The sequence below is a fragment of the Dermochelys coriacea genome, chromosome 1 (genome assembly GCF_009764565.3).
Source record: "Dermochelys coriacea isolate rDerCor1 chromosome 1, rDerCor1.pri.v4, whole genome shotgun sequence".
In the NCBI taxonomy this organism is placed as follows: domain Eukaryota; kingdom Metazoa; phylum Chordata; order Testudines; family Dermochelyidae; genus Dermochelys; species Dermochelys coriacea.
Genome location: NC_050068.2, coordinates 119,775,874 through 119,802,469, shown reverse-complemented (window position 1 = coordinate 119,802,469; position 26,596 = coordinate 119,775,874). Strand labels below are relative to the sequence as shown.

General features: G+C 42.6%; 1 protein-coding gene across 26 annotated transcripts in view; it reads right to left on the bottom strand.

The window, feature by feature from the left end:
• Positions 1-26,596, bottom strand: part of INPP4A (inositol polyphosphate-4-phosphatase type I A) — a 188,054-nt gene that overhangs the window by 102,967 nt on the left and 58,491 nt on the right. For all 26 annotated transcript variants that reach the window (XM_043519853.1, XM_043520562.1, XM_043490550.1 and 23 more), the window contains exon 2: positions 15,624-15,693. The gene's annotated coding sequence lies outside the window, so the exon portion shown is untranslated. The remainder of the gene's footprint in view (positions 1-15,623; positions 15,694-26,596) is intronic.

Here is a 26,596-nt window from a genome sequence, read left to right as displayed (position 1 = left end):
ATCTGTTTTCCCCATTCATTAAGGGCCAATCTTGGAAACTCTGACTGCAAAGTCTAATTTTAGGTATGGTGTACACATAAAACATATATTGGCACAGCTATGTTGGTCAAACCCACAGCCCCTAACATAATTATGTCACCAAAACTTCCCATGTAGACACGGCTATGATAACAAAAGAGTGCTTTTAGCTAGCTAACGTTGAGAGTGATGGTGCTCATACACCAGCAGAAAAACTCTTTGTATGGTGTACGCTGTGTCTACTGGAGGGGACTATGCCAGGACAGGCTCTGTCATATAGACTCTCTCACATGTATAATCCAGTTGAAGTCAATGGAGCTATGTGGAAAAGTAAGTATCAGAATTGGGCACCAGGTATGGCCCCAATGAAGCAAAGATAAGTCATGTCATTCATTTCAATGGGGGACAGATCAGGCCTTTATTGGAATCATCATACGTGGTGAGAACATAAAACCCACAAACCCCCTATTTTATGGAGTTCACGTATCTGATGTCTATATATACACTGACATGTTCACAGTATTGTATTGCCTCATTTTTTCCTAAGAATTTCATGTCAAGTGCAAACTGGTGCAATATGCACAAAACTGGGAAGTGGTTTGGATACTGTGTAATTGGAACAAACAAAAAAATAATGATAAATACTAAGTTTAGGTTCTATGCATCACTGTACAGGAATAACAAGTAGGCAATGAGGCACAAGGAACCTCTCTCCATTCCATGCCCTGGACACAAACCAAGGTCAATCACAGTCCCTGCTACTACTACTCCCTTCCTCTCTCCCAAAGGCACCTCTCTCCAAAGGGAAAAAAGGACACTTCCACGCCCTTCCACACTAGTCCATAAAGGCACTATTAAGAGCAAAGTACAGTCTAGGAGGCTTATGTAATCCATGTAAACCATCCTTCACACCTGGGAAGGATTGTGCTTTCCTGAGGCACAGCCTCTCTCCCAGTTCCCTTGAGGCAGGCCAGCTCAACACTGCGCCAACACAGGGCTGGGCCTTAAAGCACAGTATAACCTTTGTAAACTGCTTTAAGATCTTTGGATGAAAGGAGCTTTAGAAATGGAAGGTATTTTATACTACTTACCTTCTGTTGGTAGTCATGTCAAAATTTATTGTCCCAACATTACAGTTGTTTTCCCTGCCTCTGCTGTACAGTGAATCAATATTTACTCATCCAATGTTATTTTGAAAAGTAAAAAAGGAAAAAAAAATCTGATTTGAAGAAAGGGAGGAAAAAAAACCCCAAGGACTGTAAAGGAATAGCATCAAATTGACAATCGTACTTTGGGGAAGAAGAAAAAAAAAAACACACCTGTTTCTCTTAGTTATGTTATTAACAACTCTTTGGAAACAATAAGAAATCTGCCTTCAACTCGGATCTGTATTCTCCAGTTTTCCAACTCATTTTTATATGCTCCCTCCAACACAGATTGAGAGGGTTTGTTTACATGTCCCAGTACTGGCTCCTCACAGGCATCACATACACTGAGGACATGATGAAGATCACATGCAGCTCTGAATCTCCTGTGCTTCCTCCCCCACTCATCATGCCATTTCTTTTTTTGTTTGTTTGTTTTTTATTTTTGATACCTCTGCAGGAAATTTAGTAAGTGTTTATTTGAAAATTTTAAAAAAAAAAAAACAGATGAAAAATTTTAAAAACCAAAAACTAAGGACAGTGGTCAGGGTGGACAAGTGCTCAGTAGTTATATGGGCCACATGGGTGGGGGGCACTGACAATGCAATGATCAAGTGGTCTCTGATCACTCCCTGGCCCTCTCGCTCCACCACTGTACAGAGGAAGTAGATGAAGCCAGGCTGAAGAGTTGGGATCAGGTGGGGTCTCTGCCCAGAATGGGGGCCAGCACTCAGAGGGTGCATCCTTTGGCTCCCTGTTTGCAGACTCCCCACCTGCCTCCTCAACATGGCCAGCAGAGTAGAGTTAACTGTTGACTGGTGGCTGCTGCAGCTACCCTGCAGGAAAACAAGATGGACAGGGACCCAGGAAGCGGACGGGGTAGTGCCGACGGGCTTGGGTCAGGAGGGGGCTCTGTCTGGCACGGGGGCCAGTGCTCACAGACTGCAGCCTTCTCCTCCCCTCTTGACTCTGGCCCTTCAGCACAACCCCTACTTTCACTGTGAAAAATTCCTGAAGCCCCAAAAATCCAAAACTTGGATGAAAATTATTAAAATCCGAATACTGGCTTTGTCAAAACCCAGGAAATCTTCTGAGAGAATCGGTAAATACTGAAAACGACCCCCTACCCATTCACTCTGCAGGAAGGGTATAAGAGAGAGCTCCAGGCTGTTACAGGATGAAACTGGTATTCACCATGCCATTTCTAACTAGCATTTTGAGGGGGTGTCCCACAATAGCTTTGGGGGGGAGGAGGAGGCAGGAGGGAAGATTTGCTGTTTCTGATTTCTCTCTCCCCTCAGTGGGAAGGGGGGCTGTCTCCCAGTCCAACAACAGTACTCTTCCCCCAAATTCCTTAAGCTTGTACATCTTCACTGATCTTCCATGGCTTTCCCTGGAGCTGCTCCCCTTGTGTTACAGGAGAAGCCCTGTAGGTGGCAGCAGCCCAGGCTTGCAGGACAGTGATACTACATGTGCACACTCTCAAGCTGTTGTTTACACGCGTTTCAAAACAACAGACCATGTTTACTGGCCGGAAACAAAAAAGTTGGAGCAAAATAAAAAACAAAATGCAGAAAGAAACTGTTCCTGGGACAGGAATTCTAAATATACATGATTTAGGACTAGTAAATGTAAGATGACAATATTCCTTTAACAAACCTGAAAAATTACTCCCACATTTTAGCACATGGCTGCACCATACTCTTTACCATCATATTTGATTCTCACTCACAGCACTGCTGTTCTGACAGAACATTTCTCTTCCAAGCTATTGACAATTCAGTCCAGAGACAGTGTTTCTCCTTTCCTGTGGCAGTGTTCCACAGAAGGACTCTGAGATCATCATGTGCTTGTTTTCACAACAGAACAATAACCACTCAGTACATTTATGTCATCATTAATTATCAAGAGAAAAAGAAAAGACATGTCACTCTCTCCAGAGCTTCCTTCCAAGGATTTTTACAATATCAAAGACTTCATGGGTTTGGAATAGGCACCAACCACTCAGTTTAAAAAAAAAAAATCTTCTGGCTATCTAATTGCTTGTAGAACATATTGGGAGAGGTGGTTGGGGAGGGAGAGAGAGATTTTGAGAGGGAAAGGAAAAAAGAAATGAAAGGTGGGAACATAAGGCAAAATAACCTAGACACTATGAAAGCTCTCAAAACACCCCTAATGCAATCACCTGCAATGTGAGATAATTTAAACTAAGGCCCTTCTTTAAGCCTGCCAGTATAAATCTGTGAAATGTGTCAAGGATGTAAGCTACATAATCACTCCCTAAAAGACATACTGTACATTAAACTCTGGCCACACAGTGCACTTTCTAACTAGGATGACATTCATATATTGATACTTGTATTAATATACACTCTATATAGTAATATCACTCTTTCAATTTCCAAGCAGTTAAACTCTGGTTGAGCCTGAGGGCTAAACAAAGGCTTACCTGTGCCCTATCAACAATAAATAGCTGCTATTTAACAAAATAGGACATCTCAAAACTGTGATAAAAATGAGTGTGAGCAACAAGGAATATGAAGCTAATAAATTAATAGGTGCTAGATCTCTATCTAATCTGATTGCAAAAGGGCTATATTAATCCAGCGACTGAAGAGAAGATCTCTTTACAAGATCCTTGTTCCTACAGTTTAGAGTAATATACTTGGAATATTTTGTTATTGGCTGAGATGAAAAGATCATATTCCTTTCCTATTCATTCTATCCATTGGTAAAGTATACTGGAACATGAATCTATAGTGCATATCTATTCAATCAAGTTTCATTTTTTATGGGCAACAAACTACAGATGAATTTGTTTTTCAGCTGATGCAGTTAAAGAACATCCATCTATCTACCTAAGGCATTTTGTAAAGTGCCAGTCGCCATGACATGTGTTTTAATCTGTATCACATACCATGCAGTGAGACATGATAAGCATCTCTTCTAACGGTCAGTATTTCCCATGCTTAAGGAAGCCACAGACAAGCATGCATCAACGCAGACACTAGTTTGCATTTTCTACTATGTAAGAATGTTCTTTGTATGAAGAGACAATTTCTACCCTTTTACCCCTTTTAAACTCCATCAATCCACCTCTACAAACTGACGTAAAGTCTGCAAAAAATACTACTAAATACAAATTAAATTTACCCTGAATCAGCAGTTTTAATGCTTCCAGTATATTTTTAAAGAACTTTAAACAAAATATAAAACAACAAAGTGTCAAAATCTGGGGCCAATCCTGTGATCATATAGGAGTGTTCTACATGGTCATGCAGGACAGCTGGATTTCATGATCAGTCCCGCTCTCATTCCCTTGGCTGGCAGAGGAAAGGAGTTTAGAAGAGGAATGTCAAGGTTCCTTCCCCACTCTGAACTCTAGGGTACAGATGTGGGGACCTGCATTAAAGACCCCCTAAGCTTATTCTTACCAGCTTAGGTTAAAAACTTCCCCAAGGTACAAGCTTTGGCTTGTCCATGAACCGTATGCTGCCACTACCAAGCGTTTTAAACGAAGACCGGGGAAAGAGACCACTTGGAGACACCTTCCCCCAAAATATCCCCCCAAACCCCACACCCACTTTCCTGGGGAAGGCTTGATAAGAATCCTCACCAAATTGTACAGGTGAACACAGACCCAAACCCTTGGATCTTAAGAACAATGAAAAATCAATCAGGTTCTTAAAAGAAGAATTTTAATTGAAGAAAAAGTAAAAGAATCACCTCTGTAAAAGCAGGATGGTAAATACCTTACAGGGTAATCAGATTCAAAACACAGAGAATCCCTCTAGGCAAAACCTTAAGTTACAAAAAGACACAAAAGCAGGAATATACATTCCATCCAGCACAACTTATTTTACCAGCCATTAAACAAAAGGAAATCTAATTAATGCCTTTCTAGCTAGATCAGTTACTAACTTAACAGGAGTTGTAAGTCTGCATTCCAGATCTGTTGCTGGCAAAAGCATCACACAGACAGACCAATCCTTTCTCCCCCCCCCCGCCCACTCCAGATTTTAAAGTATCTTGTCCTCTCATTGGTCATTTTGGGTCAGGTGCCAGTGAGATTACCTTAGTTTCTTAACCCTTTACAGGTGAAAGGGTTTTGCCTCTGGCCAGGAAGGAGTTTATAGCACTGTATACAGAAAGAAAAGGAGTACTTGTGGCACCTTAGAGACTAACAAATTTATTAGAGCATAAGCTTTCGTGAGCTACAGCTCACTTCATCGGATGCATTTGATGGAAAAAACAGAGGAGAGATTTATATACACACACACAGAGAACATGAAACAATGGGTTTATCATACACACTGTAAGGAGAGTGATCACTTAAAATAAGCCATCACCAGCAGCGGGGGGGGGGGGGGGAGGAGGAAAACCTTTCATGGTGACAAGCAAGGTAGGCTAATTCCAGCAGTTAACAAGAATATCAGAGGAACAGTGGGGGGTGGGGTGGGAGGGAGAAATACCATGGGGAAATAGTTTTACTTTGTGTAATGACTCATCCATTCCCAGTCCCTATTCAAGCCTAAGTTAATTGTATCCAGTTTGCAAATTAATTCCAATTCAGCAGTCTCTCGTTGGAGTCTGTTTTTGAAGCTTTTTTGTTGAAGTATAGCCACTCTTAGGTCTGTGATCGAGTGACCAGAGAGATTGAAGTGTTCTCCAACTGGTTTTTGAATGTTATAATTCTTGACGTCTGATTTGTGTCCATTCATTCTTTTACGTAGAGACCACACAACAGAACCACTAACCCAGGAACCTATCCTTGCAACAAAGCCCGTTGCCAACTCTGTCCGCATATCTATTCAGGGGATACCATCATAGGGCCTAATCACATCAGCCACACTATCAGAGGCTCGTTCACCTGCGCATCTACCAATGTGATATATGCCATCATGTGCCAGCAATGCCCCTCTGCCATGTACATTGGCCAAACTGGACAGTCTCTACGTAAAAGATTGAATGGACACAAATCAGACGTCAAGAATTATAACATTCAAAAACCAGTTGGAGAACACTTCAATCTCTCTGGTCACTCGATCACAGACCTAAGAGTGGCTATACTTCAACAAAAAAGCTTCAAAAACAGACTCCAACGAGAGACTGCTGAATTGGAATTAATTTGCAAACTGGATACAATTAACTTAGGCTTGAATAGAGACTGGGAATGGATGAGTCATTACACAAAGTAAAACTATTTCCCCATGGTATTTCTCCCTCCCACCCCACCCCCCACTGTTCCTCTGATATTCTTGTTAACTGCTGGAATTAGCCTACCTTGCTTGTCACCATGAAAGGTTTTCCTCCTCCCCCCCGCTGGTGATGGCTTATCTTAAGTGATCACTCTCCTTACAGTGTGTATGATAAACCCATTGTTTCATGTTCTCTGTGTGTGTGTATATATAAATCTCTCCTCTGTTTTTTCCACCAAATGCATCCGATGAAGTGAGCTGTAGCTCACGAAAGCTTATGCTCTAATAAATTTGTTAGTCTCTAAGGTGCCACAAGTACTCCTTTTCTTTTTGCGAATACAGACTAACACGGCTGCTACTCTGAAACCTGTATACAGAAAGATGGTTACCCTTCCCTTTATATTTATGGCAAGGAAGCATTTCCAGTTCCACATAGAGGGATAGATACAAAGAAAAGGAATAAAGAAAACAGCGTGTCTTATCTTGTTCAGCTAATCAAGGAACAGCATTGGCAGGTTCTGAAAGGAGTTGTTATGGAAAACAGAATTTTCTTGAACTGAGAAATGGATTAGATTAGAGACAGATTTTCTTCCTTATTAAGAGCTCTCAGGAGGGGACGGGACTTATTGGAGAAAATGTTTACAACAAGATTGTTTACATTTATCTGGCAAATCATGTCTCACGATAGGTTCATACTAATAGAGTACATTTATATTAGATATGGGATTGACCCAACAAAAATAGAGATTTCCAGAATTTACAAAAAAAAGTTGTGCTCAGTCATATTTTTCAGAAAGTTTGAAATAAAAGTTTTTGACTCAAGTTGGCATTTGTCATTCTCCATGTGACAGCAATCATCCTTCTGAAAAGTGATATTTGGGATAGCAATATTTGAGCTCATTGCCTATTTCAAACAATCAGGACTTGATTTTTAAGAGGTGATCTCCTTTTTGTGCATGCAACATGGCATATGGAAACATTCAGGATATGACTAGACTTAAAGCGATGCAGCTGTATCGCTGTAGTGCTTCGTGAAGTTGGCATACTACTTATGCCAACAGGAGATAATCTCTCGTTGCAATGGGTATTCCACCTCTCTGAGAGGCGGTAGCTATGTCTATGAGAGAAGCCCTCCTGTCAACACAGCATGGTTTACACTGGGGATTAGGTAAATTTAACTACATTGCTCAGGAATTTCCACACCACTGAGCAAGGTAGTAATACCAACATAAGTTGGTCGCATATAGACCAAGCCTCAGGCACACATTTTTCAAACTCTAACTGTGGGTAAGTAGTTGTTAGAGCTTGAAAAGTGCATGTGCAGAATGTTGAATATGCAAAGTTACATATCCACAGAAGGAGGGTGATGTGAGATCCCAGTGATAAAAAAAAACAGCTAAAATTTTCAAGCTTGGGTGACTGAAGTTAAATAAATCCATAATAATATGGAGGTACCTCAATAAGCCCCAATTCAGGACAGCGCATAAATATATGTTTAACTTTAAACACGTTTATTCCTACTGAAGTCAATGGGACTTGGTCTTTTCCGATACGAGATTTTAAAGTGGCCTGAATTTCAGAGACAGTGAACACTGACAATTGCCATTGACTTCACTGTGAGCTGCAGGTGCTCAGCAATCAGGTCACTTTTAAGGAGATGCCTAAATACAGATTAGGCACTCATATCTGAAAAATGTAGTTTCAGGTCTTTCATAGTCAACTGCCAATAAAAGCTGCGAGAAGGCATATTCTAAAACTCAAAGTAAGCAGAAAACTCTTTCTTGCAAGAAACATACAATCCTAGGTGGGTTCCATTTACAGAGCTTCCAACAGTCAGAGTATTTTGGTAGACAGTTGACTGTGAAGGTGCTCTTTAGGTAGATTTGGATTAAGTATTGATCCTTACAATATGCCATAATTAAACAATTAGTACTGCAATACTACTAGCAATCCTATTGCAGAATCTATGGATAAAGGAGGAGTTTTTAACAGATGGGTTCTGGAAACTTGTAATCCAAATACTGCAGTATTTTTACAATTAAAATGAATAAATGGAAATAAAAACCATGTGATTTTCAGTGAAGCAAATTTAAACAATCCAAACTGTTTTAACTCCTTGATACAAGAGTTGCATTTAATTCCAGTAAATCTCTCGTTCACTTTTCACGCTGAACAGAATGCAGAATTCAGAATGGTAGCCATGTTAGTCTGTATCAGCAAAAACAACAAGGAGTACTTGTGGCACCTTAGAGACTAACCATTTTATTTGGGCATAAGCCCAAAGATCCAGCCATCTACAAAACATCAAATTGCCCCCAACTTAGAAATCTGGTTCCTTGGTGGAATGAGGATTGCAAATTAACAATCAAGGAAAGAAATAAGGCACACAAGCACCACTGCAGTACACAGGCTAGTAGTACGCAGGCCTGGGTGGCTTCAGGACACCAGCAACAGCTGTGCTCTCTCTGTCTTTGTTACCCTCAGGAGTGAGAGATCAGCTAAAATCACCACCACCTGTGGAAAACGGTGCTGCAACCAGTGCTATTGCTCTATACTCATGTCATAAATATAAAGGGAAGGGTAAACACCTTTAAAATCCCTCCTAGCCAGAGGGAAAAACCCTTTCACCTGTAAAGAGTTAAGAAGCTAGGATAACCTCCCTGGCACCTGACCACAATGACCAATGAGGAGACAAGATACTTTCAAAACTGGAGGGGGGGAGAAACAAAGCTTCTCTGTCTGTCTGTGTGATGCTTTTGCTGGGGACAGAACAGGAATGGAGTCTTAGAACTTAAGTAATCTAGCTAGATACGCATTAGATTCTGATGTCTTTAAATGGCTGAGAAATTAGACTGTGCTGAATGGAATGGATATTCCTGCTTTTGTGTCTTTTTGTAACTTAATATGCCTAGAAGGATACTCTGTGTTTTGAATCTGATTACCCTGTAAGGGATTTACCATCCTGATTTTACAGAGGTGATTCTTTTACTTTTTCTTCAATTAAAATTCTTCTTTTAAGAACCTGATTGATTTTTCATTGTTCTTAAGATCCAAGGGCTTGGGTCTGTGTTCACCTATGCAAATTGGTGAGGATTTTTATCAAGCCTTCCGCGGAAAGGGGGTGTAGGGTTTAGGGAGGATTTTGGGGGGAGAAACGTTTCCAAGCGGGCTCTTTCCCTGTTATATACTTGTTAGACGCTTGGCAGTGGAAGCAATGAAGTCCAAGGGCAAAAGGTAAAATAGTTTGTACCTTGGGGAAGTTTTAACCTAAGCTAGTAAAAGTAAGCTCAGGGGGTTTTCATGCAGGTCCCCACATCTGTATCCTAGAGTTCAGAGTGGGGAAGGAACCTTGACAACTCAAGTTTCATGCAACTGAGTAATTCTCTCCTCATTAACCTCAGCCCTGGAGGGCCATACATACCCAGGCGGGTGCTGAGAGCGGTGCTATGCACAAGCACTCTGAAGCAGAAGTGTCAATAAGCATGTCTTGTTTGAAACTTTAGGGGAGCTAGGGAAGGGAGTTCTGAATCTTAACTCGCACTTCCCCTTGTGACTATATTGACAATGGTACCTCTGTGTGTTTTAGCTTCAGCTGCTGCCGTTGTGGCCTTGAGGGGTTCCCCCTCCACACCTGCAGAATGCCTGGGCCACATATGGAGAGGAAAGAAGAGAACATGAGATGACATGTTTAATGAGATCCTGCGAGCCAGTGCTGCATCAAACCGTAAGGATCAACACTGCAGACAGCCTGGAAAAGGGAAGAGCACACAGGAGGAAGACCCAGCATTCCCAGCAGCAAAAGGAGAGGGAGAGCATGATGGGACTTTTCAGGCAGCAAACACAGATGCTGCAGACTCTTGTGGGCCTACAGGTTCAACAGTCACAGGTTCGCCTACCTCTGAAGTCCCTGGAGAACTCCATTACAGCACCTTCCTACACTTCCCTCCCCTTCAACATTCCACATGACCTCAGGGGCTTCCTCCCTACCCCTATCACAACACCCCAGGGAACATTAAGGACAACCACAGCTTCATATACACTGACCTGTGAAAGCCATGGTTGCTATATGTGCAGGTAAAATGGACATGAATGTCCTCTCCACTTGTTAAGTTCTGTTCCATTAATTTATTAAGGTTTTAAGTTGCACAGACTTCTTCTTGCATGGGTTTTGTTACTGAATAAAATACTATTTGCAAAATAATTAATCGTTTATTACTTCACAGCATATGCCCCAGAGTGCCTAGCCGTTCGGAAAACACCCACTTACTTGTTACAGTACAATGTGACAATTCATAGGATCAGTGACAAAAACAGTGTAATAATCAGAAATGTACAGCAAACACTGAAAAATTAATATGTGCATTGACAGTGTTGTAGTCATAGACGTACACCAAGCACCACACCATTCCTAACAGGCCCCAAAACAGCAGGTGCCAGGTGCATCACAGTACACCATGCATTCCTGTGGCTCACTGTTAAAGTGCTCTTTTAAAGCCTCCTGGAGCAGCATAGCTCCTGTGTCTGGCTGTTCAAACTCAGCAGACAGCAATTCCACCTCTATCCTCCACCCTGGAAGCAACTTTTCCCCTTTTGCTTCACAGATCTTATGCAGGACACAGCAGACAGCTATAACCATTGAGATGTTTTTCACTGAGATCCAATCTTGTGAGTAAACAATGTCAGTGTCCCTTCAATCTACCAAAACTGCATTCAGCTGTCATTCTGCACCTGCTGAGCTGGTAGTAAAATTTTTCCTTGGTACTGTCAAGCTGGCTGGTGTACGGTTTCATGAGCCATAGGAGCAAGGGGTAGCCGGGTCCCCCAGGATCACCGTTGGCTTTTCAACATTGCTAATGGTAACCTGCCAGTCAGGAAAAAGAGTCCCTGCTTGTAGCTTTCTGAAAAATCCTGAGTTCTTAAACATGCGAATGTCATGCACCTTCTCTGACAAGCCAAGACAGATGTCAGTGGATCATCAATCAGGGTTTCTTCACCAACACTTGCGTAACAGTAGAAAAATAGCCCTTTTTGTTGATGTACTCTATGGCAAGGTGGCTGGTGTGAAAATAGGGATATATATATGCTGTCTATTGCCCCACTGCAGTTCGGAAACCCCAGTGCTGCAAATATATTCACTATGTCCTGCATATTGCAGAGAGTCACAGTCCTGCATAGCGGGAGGCAATTAATGGTCCTGCATACTGGCATAACAATGGCCCTCACGGTGGATTTTTCAACTCCAAAATGGTTTGCCACTGACAAGGGTAGCAATCCGACACTGCAAGTTTCCACAGTGCAATTGCCACTTGTTTTTCCATGGTCAGTGTAGCTGTCATTCTGGCGTCTCTGCGCTGGAGCAATCTCAGCACACATATCCAAGAATATGGCCTTGTGCATTCAAAAGTTTTGCAGCTACTGCTTGTCATCCCAAGTCTGCACTACAACGTTATCCCACCAGCTAGTACTCGTTTCTCAGGCCCGAAAGCAGTTCTCCACCAATCACTAATCAGCATGCAGTAGAAGAATTACTTCTTGCGTCTTGCTTAAAACACTCCTACTAATACCTCCCAGAATGATGTTTGCTTTTTTGTTGTTGCAAGTGTTACACTGTTGACTCTCATTTAGCTTGTGATCCACTATGACCCCCAGATCCCTTTCTGCAGTACGCCTTCCTAGGCAGCCATTTTGTATGTAGGAGTGGGATTAACTCCAGTGGTGGGGCCCTAAAGAGGAAAAGAGCCCTGAGCTAAGATCTGCTAGGACCAGGGATTGAGGAAGAAGCCAGGTGGGACAATGGACTTTTTTAAATTCAGAATTGAACCCTGAAAAGGGACTGAACAGTTAAAGATTTGGCCAGAGGGCCGAGCCACAGAAGATCCAATGAGGCAGTCTGCAGAAGGGACTAGCTGGGACTGACCATCATGGCCAACAGAGGGAGTGCAAGAGGCAATGTCCCCTGCAATGCCGTGTCCAGGCAGGAGGGGGTGCCCATGTCCAAGGACATGAGTTTACACTGCCATTCTCCCTCTGCATTCAGGCTCTTGCTCAGTCTGATTATTTCATCCTCTAGAGTATTAACATTCATCCTTTTAGATCTGTTGCTACTGCTAAAATACTGGTTATCTCAGCTTGACTAGCATTGTAAGAGCCAAATGGAAATGACCTGTTGGGCTGTATTATTAAAAAGTCAAGTACCTCAGGCCAGGTACCATCCACACATGCAGTTACTGCACTTCTACATACAAATCAGGTGTTGTGCATGCAAAGTCTTAGAGATAACAAGGGGATGGCCACATTTTTGAATTTGGGTGCATAAAGCTAGGCATCTAAATCCACATTTAGGCATCTAGATAAAAGTGATCTGTCGTTCAGAAGTGCTGAGCATCTCCAGATTTCACTAAAGTCAATGGGAACTGCAGGTTCTCAGCAACACTTCGTATTAGCCCATTTTACCTAGATTTAATTGCTTAAGGATAGACAAGTTATGGGTCATGAAGTTACATAACATCTCTTTAATAAGGTCTGACATGTTTCATGAAATCCTTCCCATCTTTTTTTCTAATGCTCTTGTTTTTTGGGGAATATTACTACCTCAATTATTCCATCTCACTATGTGGCTTCAGGGCAACTATGCAATTTTGCGTTCTCTCTTTAATTAATGCAACAACTACTTTTTTAGACACCTTAACATTTTCTAATTTCTGTTGCCTGCTGCACTCTGGATAGCTCATCCGTCACCCATCTGAGATTGAACAATAGGTATATTAGCTAGAGAGTACTAAATATTTTCTTTTTTTGTGTGTGATCAGCTGCAACTGACACTTTTTGTCCAGATCTTTTGGACCAGTTTGTGTTTTGCCAGATTGTTTTTCATCCATGTTCCTTTTCTTTTAAATATTAGTTCGTACTCCTCATACTCTGTTGTGTGTCCTCTTTAGCATGATTACTTCATTCTATAGTATATATGTAGAGTACCAATGCACCTATGACATTGTCTAACTTTTGATTCAGTTGAATTGTTGGCATCAAAAGGTCTTTTATCCTTCAAAATCCCATTAGAGATGGGGTATTAAACTACAATACATTTTCTATGTGGTACATCTTGTATGCTTCAGAAACAAAGCTGAAATGTATTAGAATGTTAGATGCCTGGACCAGACAAGAGTTGTACAAAAAAGGGATTAAAAAAAAAACCTACTCAGCTATGCTCATTACACATTTAACCATGCGGTAGGCATGTGTATGTTCTCTTCTGTGTTTTCAATGTATGTTGCCCTTTGTACTGGCAGAAAAAAGAGATCAGAAAAACAAGGGAACAGGAGCAAAGTGGAAGTGTTAACTGGTGCTAAATGTGTGCATTATATCATATCTAATATTAAATCTGAGCTCAGATTTTTTTTTAATGTAAAAGCTGCTAAATAAAGATTAAAAGAAAAAGAAAAAACCCAAGTGTCATTCTAGTATTGCATTTCAAAACCTTTTCAAACATTTTTAAAAGGTGTCTTCTCTTTGGCTCCTGCAATGAACTTCAAATGGGTGTATGGACCTGCCTATGTGGACCTCATTGCAGGATCAGGGCCTTAGCTGCAAGAGACACTTCGTTAGGACAATATGCTGTCCCCACAGAGCTGTCCCAAATGCATCTGACTTTGCTGTTCTACTCCTTTTCTTATAGAATCTGTGACTGGATGTATAGCGGTCCCAAGTGGGCTGTGATGCTCAGTTCTAATTTCATCAGTAAGAAGCACTGCTGAACTGGATGGCAGTGCAGGATGGCTCCAAGCAATGCTTTTAATGCAGAGGGTATCAGACAATGATTAGAAGGCGAAGTAAAGATGAAATGAGTCACTTGTTTTATTGCAATTCATTTTAATCCACATATAACTACTAAGCTAAGGGGTTTGGCAATGCTTCCTGTTACTGGCAAATACCACCACAAAGGCCCCCTTTTAGAACCCGGAAAGAACTTCCTATCCATGCACAGTTCCCAGATTATTTTTCGCTGAACTGTTCTGGATATACTATAGGGGGGAAAATTACATATAAGCCAACGAAGCATGCAGTTGTGCATTGTATTTGCATTTGTTCAGTTCCCTGGCTCAAAATATTCACGAGCAATTTGAATTCCAGATTTACGTACACCAGTAATAGGTCGCCTATCCAGGCTTTCAGATCACCGCCCCAGCAATCTCTATCAGGACACATTTCCCAGTTATCACATGAGGGAATGGATTCACTGACTGCTAGAGAGGCAGATGGTGCAGTTTGATCTTCCAAATAAGCTTGCTCCCCTACTTACAGAAGGGCCCACACCACCACACAGCAGAAGTTGGAGAGGGGAACTGCAGGGAAGCCATTACTGACCACAGCTCACTGTACAGCACAGCAGTTCTCCAACCTGTTCATTCCATGCAGAACTCCACAACAGGGTGCTCTGCTATCCTCTAGTGAATAAAGCACTAGATTAGGAGTCAGGAGACCTGTGTTCTGTTCCCATCTCTACCACTGGCCTGCTGTGTGATTTACACAGTCAGCTCTGTGGGGCAGGAACTGTCTCGTATGATGTGTTTGTACTGTGCTTAGCACAGTGAGGCCCCCATCTTGGGGGGGGCTGTCTCTAGGTGCTACTCAAACAATAATAATGAATCTGCCTTCCCCCTCTCTCTCTCTCATAACTTGCTTGTGAGAAGGTCTACAGAATGAAACAATCTCAAAGAGCTCTGCAAACACACCGGTGCTCCAAGGAATGTCCTCCGAGCACCCATGCGCTAAAGCTATCCCTGTGCTTTCCAGGGTGAGCAGGCTGTGGCAGCTTGGGAAGTAGGCAAAGACAGAACGCATCTTGCAGGGTAGATAATGGGGGAAAAGAGAGTGCAAAGAGCAATGAAAGGAGGGAAAGGAGAGAACTTAGCAGACTGGAAGCCCTTTCGAGGGAACTAGATTGCAAAGCTAGGTCTTCCAACAAAGACTTTTTTTTTTAAAAAAAAATTTAACCCCTGCAAGTTTTCAAAAACAACAAAGCCTCTGGTAAGGATAAAGAATTATCCACAGCAATCAAATAGCACAGATGTCTACAGCACGAGAATGCCATTGAAACTGAAATCCAGAATTTGTGGGATGTTGTTAAAACCTCATTGCTTGAGATGTTGAAGATCCCATATACAATTTTATAGCTGTTTCCCTTCAATTTACCTTTAAAACTTGCTATTATTCAGCACCATTATTTACTATAGTAATAACCACTAAAATGATGTTACATTACCTTACTCCATCTTCAGCTGCTAAAATCCAGCACAGGCATCCAGACTCAATTTGTCTTTTTTAAATAAAACCTGAAAGACAATAAGAAAGAATCTCTGTGTGGAACCATAATAATAGAATAAGAATATGGAAAATAACTTTGGTATGAAATGAACATATGGTCAAGTCCACAAAAATATCATTCCATTAAAAAACTGAACCAAAAAGATGGCTTTTTTTCCTTTTGTAAGATAATGTCTCAATAGTTGGAGAAGGAATCTAGACTGGGGACCACTTTTGAGAAAAGAAAGCATGTTAAAGGTGCAAGAGAAATTTCAGAAGTCATATATTATTATTGTAAAGTCTTATGCTTAGAGACTGTGATTCATGTGTCCCTTACACTATAAAAATATTAGTGAAAACAGAATACGTATCGATACAACTAGATTCCAGGAGTGTCACTCGGTGTCTCACCCTGGAGCCTATTATATCTGTAGAGTGTGAAGTGATGAAAACAGCCACAAGCATGGCTGAGGGCTCTTTTTCATTAGAATATCACCAGGCTGAATCATCACTGGGTTTCACAGTATGTCACCATTGAATTGTTAAGTTCTCAACCATTTTGGCTTTACTAATTACACTCATTGTACAGCTACAATAAGGCATGTGTCTATGCCATGCCAAGAGTCCTAAACCACTGTGATATCAGAGGTAACTCAACCAATTACCACCGTACTCTACAGTTAATTTGTATGTAACAATTTCACTGGTTGCCTAAAGGAGACTGCACAGATGGTGGATTATTTGGCCCAACCACCATGTCTGTGTGCCCTACTTCCACCCACACAAAAACACCAATATCCCAGCACAATCCCAACTAGACACAAACCAACACAACCGCCCACACAACACAACTAATAACCCCAAACATCACAGATTGTCTGTTGCGTCAGTGTGAAGCAATGGAAACAACTGCAAGCATGGTTGAGAGCTCCTTTTGCAGAATATCATCAGGTCCAATCATCACTGGGTTTTTCAATCAGTTACTAACCAGTATTTAAGTTCTCAGCCATTTTCAGCTTTTGCCCACAACTTTATGAATTACACCTATGCGACAGCCCAGGATTTCAGTTACTAATATATGCTAAAAATGCTCTTTAATCACTATTCAATTCTGCAGGCATACTCAGAGTACATCCACCCCACAAAACCAAACAAATAAAAACAAAACAAAGCAGCAAGGAGACCCATTCAACTTTAATGCCACACTTCCCTATAGACCTGCAAATCACATAACAGGAAAGGCTTAGGCCCTTAACACTAACACAGCAGAAAAGTTCTCTCCCATGAAGATTCTGCCTCTGGCTCCATTTCCATACCCAGCATGCACGATATTATGATCCTACAGCAACAAGGGAATTGCCCTGCGAATTCACAGAGTCAGCTCATCTCTGAATAAATATTGTCTGCCTTTCATACACGGCATGAGAAACTGTGGAAACTCTGCTCTGTCAGAAAGAAACAGGAATTTATCTGAGCCCATGTGGATGGGCTTCCTGCATCAATGTTGATTCCCCAGAAGCAAGGACATCACAGCATGGTGTGTGCTGGGACAGCACAGTGGAGCCAGAATTAGACCCAGTGGAAGCAGTTTCAGGGGAACTAACTAGGCTGGTAAGTAGGGCATTCATCACACTTTGCTGAAGTACAGTCACTTCCCTTTAAATGGAGACTATATTCCTAAATAAACGATTGTGCAATATAATCCCGTTACAAAGTCCCGTTGGAATTAGTGGTGTGAGTGTCATACATTGGCAAGGACTGCGCAGAATAAAAACTAAGTAATGCATTATTGCACTAATGCTGTATCATATTGCCTGTAGAAACATATGGGGGGAGCCAAAAAAGTACCTTTGTTATCCCAGTTTGACATCTTTGCCTATGTCCCCATACCCAGAATAATAAATGCCAAATGTCTCAGCTGACTGTTAAGGAGCCAGAAAATTATTTTATGAATTAAAACATTTTATTTGAAGAGCAGAAAAAATACTTCAATTTGCCCTATTTTATGCATTTCAGGACAATACCAGGTAAAATATTTCAGCTGAAACACTGGAGCCATATTGCTGCATGATTGCACTGTAAACACATTTTTATACTATGTTGCACATAATGGTATAAAGGTAACAGGTGCACATACTCAACGGGCATTTCTCAAGCAAGATTCTTAGCCATTTTGAAAAAAACAATTTAAACAACTAAAGGCATCAATTAAAAATTAAACAACCAGAAGCCTCTTAACATCAAGCTCTTAAAACTTGTAAAGTTTGGGGAAGACTCATACATAAAAACAATTAACATCACTGGTTTTACGTGATACTCCAACTAAAAAGTATTAACCACTTTATGTTATTATTTGTAAATACAGTCTATTACATAGGTATTTACATTGCAGTTATCATCAAGCTATTAGAGTGCCTTTTAGAGCAGTGGTTCTCAACCAGGGATACATGTACCCCTGGGGGTACTCAGAGGCTTTCCAGGGGGTACATCAACTCATCTAGATATTGCCTAGTTTTACAACAGGCTACATAAAAAGCACTAGTGAAGTCAGTACAAACTAAAATTTCATATACTGACTTGTTTATACTGCTCAATATACTATACACTGAAATGCAAGTAAAATATTTATATTCCAATTGATTTATTTTACAATTATATGGTAAAAATGAGACAGTAAGCAATTTTTCAGTAACAGTGTGCTGTCACACACTTATATTTTTATGTTTGATTTTGTAAGTAATTTTTAAGTGAAGTGAAACACGGGGTATGCAAGATAACAGACTCCTGAAACAGGTACAGTAGTCTGGAAAGGTTGAGAGCCCCTGTTTTAGACAGTTCATATGAGAGGTCTATACTAAGACACGAGTTTTCTTTCCCTGTTAAAGGGGCAAGCAGGATTGTCTAGAGTGAACTTCATTTCTTACTTCTAAGCCTCTCTGATCTTCAGGTCGCACTGCAAAAGATTTTTATTTAACTCTAGCTTTTGGAGAGAAAGGGCCTTGATGATGGCAAAGGCTTACACAGAGGTGGGGAGTTTTGTTGGTGGTAAAGTTTGGCAAGTGGGGTGAGCTGTTAGTTTTAACTGATTTTGTTTTAGTTAGTAACATCAATCACAGGTGCCTAGAAGGTCAAGTAGGTGCCTTTTGTATTTTTAAAAATCTAAATAAATAAATAAATAAATAAATACAAATATTCTTATTTTTTCTGTTTTCCCAAGGTGAGAACAGGCTGGGTAGGGTGAGGTTTGGTATTTTTCCTATCAAGCCTGACAGTTCCTATATACTAAAATAGTTATTTATAAAGGAAAGACTGAAAGTCACAATTAGCTACAATCACAGTAATAGGTACTTCTATAATTTAGATACCAAGTTATAACCCTCTAACCGAGAGTGCCCCAGCTTAGCTGCAAGACATTTTATATGTTGCCAACATTTAAAATAGACAAGTCGCTACTGGCTTCAATTAGAAACAGGGAGTGAGGGAGATAATAGAGTGTACTGAAGCTAAAAATTCAATTAAATTTCTAATGGCACAAAACGTGTTATCTAATGCTTATTCTTAGGGCCGTACCAAATTCACGGCCATGAAAAACACATCATAGACCATGAAATCTAATCTCCTCCCGTGAAATCTGGGTGCTTTTTTGGGTGCTTTTACCCTATACTATACAGATTTCAGGGGGGGGAGATTTGCGTTTCTCAAATTGGGGGTCCTGACCCAAAAGGAAGTTGCAGGGGGGTCATCAGGTTATTTGGGGGGGGGGGTGTCACAGTATTGCCACACTTACTTCTGTGCTGACTTCAGAGCTGGGCGGCATACCATATCATGCTACTCTTACTTCTGCGCTGCTGCTGGCAACGGCTCTGCCTTCAGAGTTCGGCTCCCAATCAGCAGCTGCCACTCTCCAGCTGCTGAACTCTGAAGGCAGCACCGCCACTAGGGTAGCACAGAAGTAAGGGTAGCAGTACAGCAACACCCCCTACAATAACCTTCAGAGTAGCAGCCGTGTTAGTCTGTATTCGCAAAAACAAAAGGAGTACTTGTGGCACCTTAGAGACTAACACATTTATTTGAGCATAAGCTTTCGTGAGCTACAGTTCACTGTAGCTCACGAAAGTGGATGCTCAAATAAATGTGTTAGTCTCTAAGGTGCCACAAGTACTCCTTTTGTTTTTATAACAACTTGTGACCTCCCCCCGCCCCCACACTTCTTTTTCGGTCAAGACCCCTGCAATTACAACACTGTGAAATTTCAGATTTAAATAGTTGAAATCATGACATTTACCATTTTTAAAATTCTCTGACTATGAAATTGACCAAAATGGATGGTGAATTTGGTAGCACCCTACTTATTCTCCAACCAGCCTCTTCCAATAATGAATAGGGTTTTATAATGAAGGTGTATGGTACATTTAACATACAATTTCACCTGCTTTATTGACAAACAAAGGCAAGTTCAGCCAAATTACATTTGCAGCTAATGCAGACTATTATCCAGCCAATGACAGTATAGTATTGTAAGACTGGCAGAGAGGTCCAATGGACTGAGCATAAGGCTAGGAGCTAGGATCTCCTGAAGTTTACCCCCCAGCTATGCCAATAACTACCTCTGTGGCCTTGGTCAAGTCAATTCATCTCTCTGGCTCAGCTTACCATCAGCATAATGGGATAACACTACTTACCTACCTTACAAGAGGTTTGTGAGGATGAGTTAATGTTTGTACATTGCTCCAACAAAAGGAGGACACTACATGAACCTTAAATTTCACTCAGGTTATGTCTAGACTAGAAAAAATGATCCTGTTTAGAAATGTGTTAGCTAACTCTATTTTAAACAGAATCTTTCACTTAGTGTAGAAAGGGCAAGTTATGCTTAAAAACGTGTTAGCTAGTTTTAGTCAACCCTAGCATCCCTACTGCTCTGAATTGTACTCAAAGGTAAGATTTTATTATTAATTATTATTATTAAAATTGCTGAGCACTTGCTTGGGCATTCCCAGCTTGTGACACAATTACTGTATGAATCCAATTTAAAAAACAAAATCTAGGTCGATTTCCCCTGTGCTTTAATTCCAGCTATAACTAATTTAGAATATGACCTTCACTGCTTATTTTTCCATTCATTTGGGTTTTTCCAATTATTAAGCCAGGGTAGTCCAATGTCATTTACAACAGAAAGAATCTAGTTGGCCACTGAGCCCCAGTGAAATCTCTCCTGCTCAATCACCATATTGTATTATTTATAATTAAATTGCTTTGCAATAGCACTATGATGTGGCAGTGTGTGAAAATGCTCTCTCATATTACACCAGACCTAGGACTTTTTGCAGACATTCTATCTTTGGCCTTCCGCACGAAGAAAAAGATGGTGACACATAGAAGGTTCTTCATGCCCTGATGTGTCTTACTGCTTAAATTAAAAGCCTATGGAAATTGGCTTGCAATCCACTTAAAATACAGTTATAAATCCAGTGCTTGCTGCCAAATTTTGAAAGCCTTTTAAGTCCCTCCCTGCAGGAAACGTGATGCAGGTTTCTCAGCTCCCCTGCTGACAGGACTGCAAACTCTCTAACTCCCTTGCCGCAGGTCTGGGAGAGAAATAAACTTCTCAGCTGTTAATGATAAACATTGAGGCTACTGTACAAATGGACAAAAATCACCATTCTGAGCTCCAACTGTCATCAAATCTTGCTTATGCCATTACCCTTATTGCAGCACATATGGCATGTGACACCACCCACTGCAGAGGAGACTCCAGAAAGACAGGAAGAAAGGGGTACATTTACTATTGTGAGAATGAGTATTTGTACTGAAAATTCCCCACTTCTTCCCCATGGCTGCTCACTCCCTCCATGTCCCAGAGACCAGGGACAACAAAAGCCACTCTCTCCTGGAAGGAACAGGCAAGTAAGCATTTTCCCTTGTAATGAAATGTGTAAATACCACTGAAGTGTGTCTGCAACAACCCATGATACCGTGGGGGTTTTGTTCCCTTACAATGGACTAGTTTATTCCAGCCCTTACTGAGCTGGGCAATAAGACTCCACTTCGGGCTTGTTCATGTTCTTACTCCAGTCATAGGGTGGGAGAATAGGCACTACCCACCTGACACTCCAGCCTGTGAGCAAGGAGGGAACGGAGGGGGAAGAACCATCTACCCCACCCCCTTTATCATCAGCCAGAACACCTGATGTGCTTCATGAAAAGGGGTGAAAGTTGCTCTCTCCTCTCCCTGAGTAATGGGAATGCCAAGGAGGAATTGTGACTGTATGAATCACTCTTCTTTCCCTGGATGACTCCTGGGGCAGTGCAGCTACACACTACCCCTTACTCAAGGCAGATTGTAAAGTTACAATCTAGCTCAAAGGGAGTTTCCTGCTAACACATGTTAAGCACTTGAATTTTCATTAGTCAGCCTACAAATTTGGACAATGCTTTTCTTTCCTAGGTCAAGCTGTCCTAACTCCGGCTGTGATCTGCAGTTGAAGGGCAGTAGGCTATATTGTATATTGCTATTGTGTTCTGCCTGTCCCCATTCTATTTATTGTTTCAGAATCTTAGCCCATTTTTAAAATAGGCAGTAAAAGTTACAGGGGGGTTAATTATTTTCCAGGGCATTTCTAATTTTACTGAATGATCATCTTATTACAGAGAGGAGGAGAATAAATTGTTCTCCTTAACCACTGAGGACAAGACAAGAAGCAATGGGCTTAAATTGCAGCAAGGAAGATTTAAGTTAAACATTAGGAAAAGCTTCCGAACACTAAGGGTATGTCTACACTATGAAATTAGGTTGAATTTATAGAAGTCAGTTTTGTAGAAAGCGTTTTTATACAGTCGAGTGTGCGTGTCCCCACACAAATGCTCTAAATGCATATAGTCAGCAGAGTGTGTCCACAGTACCGAGGCAACAGTCGACTTCCAGAGCTTTGCACTGTGGGTAGCTATCCCACAGTTCCTGCAGTCTCCACCGTCCATTTGAATTCTGGGTAGAAATCCCAGTGCCTGATGGGATTAAAACATTGTTGCAGGTGGTTCTGGATACATATAGTCAGGCCCCCGTTCCTTCCCTCCCTCCCTCCGTAAAAGCAAGGGCAGACAATTATTTTGCGCCTTTTTTCTTGAGTTACCTGTGCAGACGCCATACCATGGCAAGCATGGAGCCCGCTCAGCTAACCGTCACTGTACGTCTCCTGGGTGCTGGCAGACGTGGTACTGCATTGCTACATGGCAGCAGTTTATTGCCTTTTGGCAGCAGACAGTGCAGCATGACTGGTAGCCGTCCTCGACGTAGTCCTGGGTGCTCTTTTAACCGGGCACCTGAGCAAACATGGGGGTGACTCAGCCAGGTCATTTCCCTTGTTTCGTCTCATGGCGATTGAGTCCTACCGGCGTGCACTGCCTTTTAATCTGCAGCCAGCAGAAGATGATGGCCAGCAGTCATACTGCACCGTGTTCTGCCGAGCACCCAGGAGGTGACGATGGCTAGTGGTCGTACTGCACAGTCTGCTGCCAGCAAGATGTATAAAGACATATGAAGTGGCTCAAAACAAGAAATAGACCAGATTTGTTTTGTATTCATTTTCTCCTCCCTCCCTCCCTCTGTGAAATCAACGGCCTGCTAAACCCAGTTTTGGGTTCTATCCTTGAGGTTTTGAGTTCTATCCTTGAGGCGGCCATTCAGTTTCTCGCAAAGCCATCCCCTTTGTTGATTTTAATTCCCTGTAAGCCATGTCGTCAGTCGCCCAACCCTCTGTCAGGGCAACAGCAAACAATCGTTCCGTGCCTTTTTTCTGTGCAGATGCCATACCACGGCAAGCATGGAGCCCGCTCAGATCACTTTGGCAATTAGGAGCACATTAAACACCACACGCATTACCCAGCAGTATATGCAGCACCAGAACCTGGCAAAGCGAAACCGGGCGAGTAGGCGACGTCAGCGCGGTTATGAGAGTGATGAGGACATGGACACAGACTTCTCTCAAAGCACGGGCCCTGCCAATGTGGGCATCATGGTGCTAATGGGGCAGGCTCATGCGGTGGAACGCCAATTCTGGGCCCGGGAAACAAGCACAGACTTTGGGACCGCATAGTGTTGCAGGTCTGGGACAATTCCCAGTGGCTGCAAAACTTTTCCATGAAAGTGCCCTTACGCATGCAACTTTGTGACTTGCTTTCCCCTGCCCTGAGGCGCAAGAATACCAAGATGAGAGCAGCACTCACAGTTGAGAAACCCTGTGGACGCTTGCAATGCCAGACAGCTACCGGTCAGTTGGGAATCATTTGGATTAGGAGTAGGCAAATCTACTGTGGGGGCTGCTGTGATGCAAGTAGCCAACGCAATCAAAGATCTGCTGATATCAAGGGTAGTGACTCTGGGAAATGTGCAGGTCATAGTGGATAGCTTTGCTGCAATGGGATTCCCTAACTGTGGTGGGGCCATAGACGGAACCCATATCCCTATCTTGGCACCAGAGCACCAAGCCAGCGACTACATAAACCGCAAGGGGTACTTTTCAATAGTGCTGCAAGTACTGGTGGATCACAAGGGACGTTTCACCAACATCAACATGGGATGGCCGGGAAAGATACATGACGTTCGCATCTTCAGGAACTCTGGTCTGCTTCAAAAGCTGCAGGAAGGGACTTTCTTCCCAGACCAGAGAATAACCATTGGGGATGTTGAAATGCCTATAGTTATCCTTGGGGACCCAGCCTACCCCTTAATGCCATGGCTCATGGAGCCATACATAGGCAGCCTGGAGAGTAGTCAGGAGCTGTTCAACTACAGGCTGAGCAAATGCAGAATGGTGGTAGAATGTGCATTTGGATGTTTAAAAGCACGCCGGTGCAGTTTACTGACTCGGTTAAACCTCAGCGAAACCCATATTCCCACTGTTATTACCGCTTGCTGTGCGCTCCACAATATCTGTGAGAGTAAAGGGGAGACGTTTATGGCGGGGTGGGAGGTTAAGGCAAATCGCCTGGCTGCTGGTTACGCACAGCCAGACACCAGGGCGGTTAGAAGAGCACAGGAGGGTGTGGTGCGCATCAGAGAATCTTTGAAAACCAGTTTCATGACTGGCCAGGCTATAGTGTAAAAATTCTGTTTGTTTCTCCTTGATGAACCCCCTCCCCCCTTGGTTCACTCTACTGTTCTCTAAGCTAACCACCTTCCCCACCTCCCTTCGAACACTGCTTGCAGAGGCAATAAAGTCATTGTTGCGTCACATTCATGCATTCTTTATTAATTCATCACACAAATAGGGGGATAATTACCAAGGTAGCCCAGGAGGGGTGTTGGAGGAGGGAAGGACAAGGCCACTCAGCACTTTAAAAGTTTAAAACTTATTGAATGCCAGCCTTCTGTTACTTGGGCAATCCTCTGGGGTGGAGTGGCTGGGTGGCCGGAGGCCCCCCGCCACATTCTTGGGCATCTGGATGAGGAGCCTATGGAACTTGGGGAGGAGGACGGTTGGTTACACAGGGGCTGTAGGGCGGTCTGTGCTCCTGCTACCTTTCCTGCAGCTCAACCATATGCTGGAGCGTGTTAGTTTGATCCTCCAGCAGCCTCAGCATTGAATCCTGCCTCCTCTCATCATGCTGCCACCACCTTTCAGCTTCAGCCCTCTCTTCAGCCCGTCACCTCTCCTCCCGGTCATTTTGTGCTTTCCTGCACTCTGACATGAATGCGTGGAGGCAGACAATCTGTGCTCTGTCAGTGTGGGAGGACAGCATGAGCTCAGAGAACATTTCATCGCGAGTGTGTTTTTTTCGCCTTCTAATCTTTGCTAGCCTCTGGGAAGGAGAAGATCCTGTGATCCTTGAAACACATGCAGCTGGTGGAGAAAAAAAAGGGACAGTGGTATTTGAAAAGACACATGTTATAGAACAATGGGTACACTCTTTCACAGTAAACCTTGCTGTTAACATTACATACATAGCACATGTGCTTTCGTTACAAGGTCGCATTTTGCCTCCCCCCACCGCGTGGCTAACAGCGGGGAACATTTCTGTTCAGCCATAGGCAAACAGCCCAGCAGGAACGGGCACCTCTGAATGTCCCCTTACAAAAAGCACCCCATTTCAACCAGGTGACCATGAATGATATCACTCTCCTGAGGATAACACAGAGAGATAAAGAACAGATGTAGTTTGAACGCCAGCAAACATACACTGCAATGCTTTGTTCTACAATGATTCCCAAGTACGTGCTACTGGCCGGGAGTGGTAAAGTGTCCTACCATGGTGGATGGAATAAGGCTGCCCTCCCCAGAAACCTTTTGCAAAGGCTTTGGGAGTATAGCCAGGAGAGCCACGAATGCCAGGAAGAATTAATCATTAAATATGCTGGCTTTTTAAACCTTATATAGTATTTTAAAAAGGTACACTCACCAGAGGTCCCTTCTCCACTTGGCGGGTCTGGGAGGCAGCCTCGGGTGGGTTTGGGGGTACTGACTCCAGGTCCAGGGTGAGAAACAGTTTCTGGCTGTCGGGAAAACCTGTTTCTCCACTTGTTTGCTGTGAGCTATCTACAACCTCATCATCATCATCATCATCGTCATCGTCTTCCTCGTCCCCAAAACCTGCTTCCGTGTTGCCTCCATCTCCATTGAAGGAGTCAAACAACACGGCTGGGATAGTAGTGGCTGAACCCCCTAAAATGGCATGCAGCTCATCATAGAAGTGGCATGTTTGGGGCTCTGTCCCGGAGCGGCCGTTCGCCTCTCTGGTTTTCTGGTAGGCTTGCCTCAGCTCCTTAAGTTTCATGGGGCACTGCTTCGGGCCCATTATGGCCTCTGTCCTCCATGCCCTGGGAGATTTTCACAAATGTTTTGGCATTTTGAAAACTGGAACGTAGTTCTGATAGCACGGATTCCTCTCCCCATACAGCGATCAAATCCCGTACCTCCCGTTCGGTCCATGCTGGAT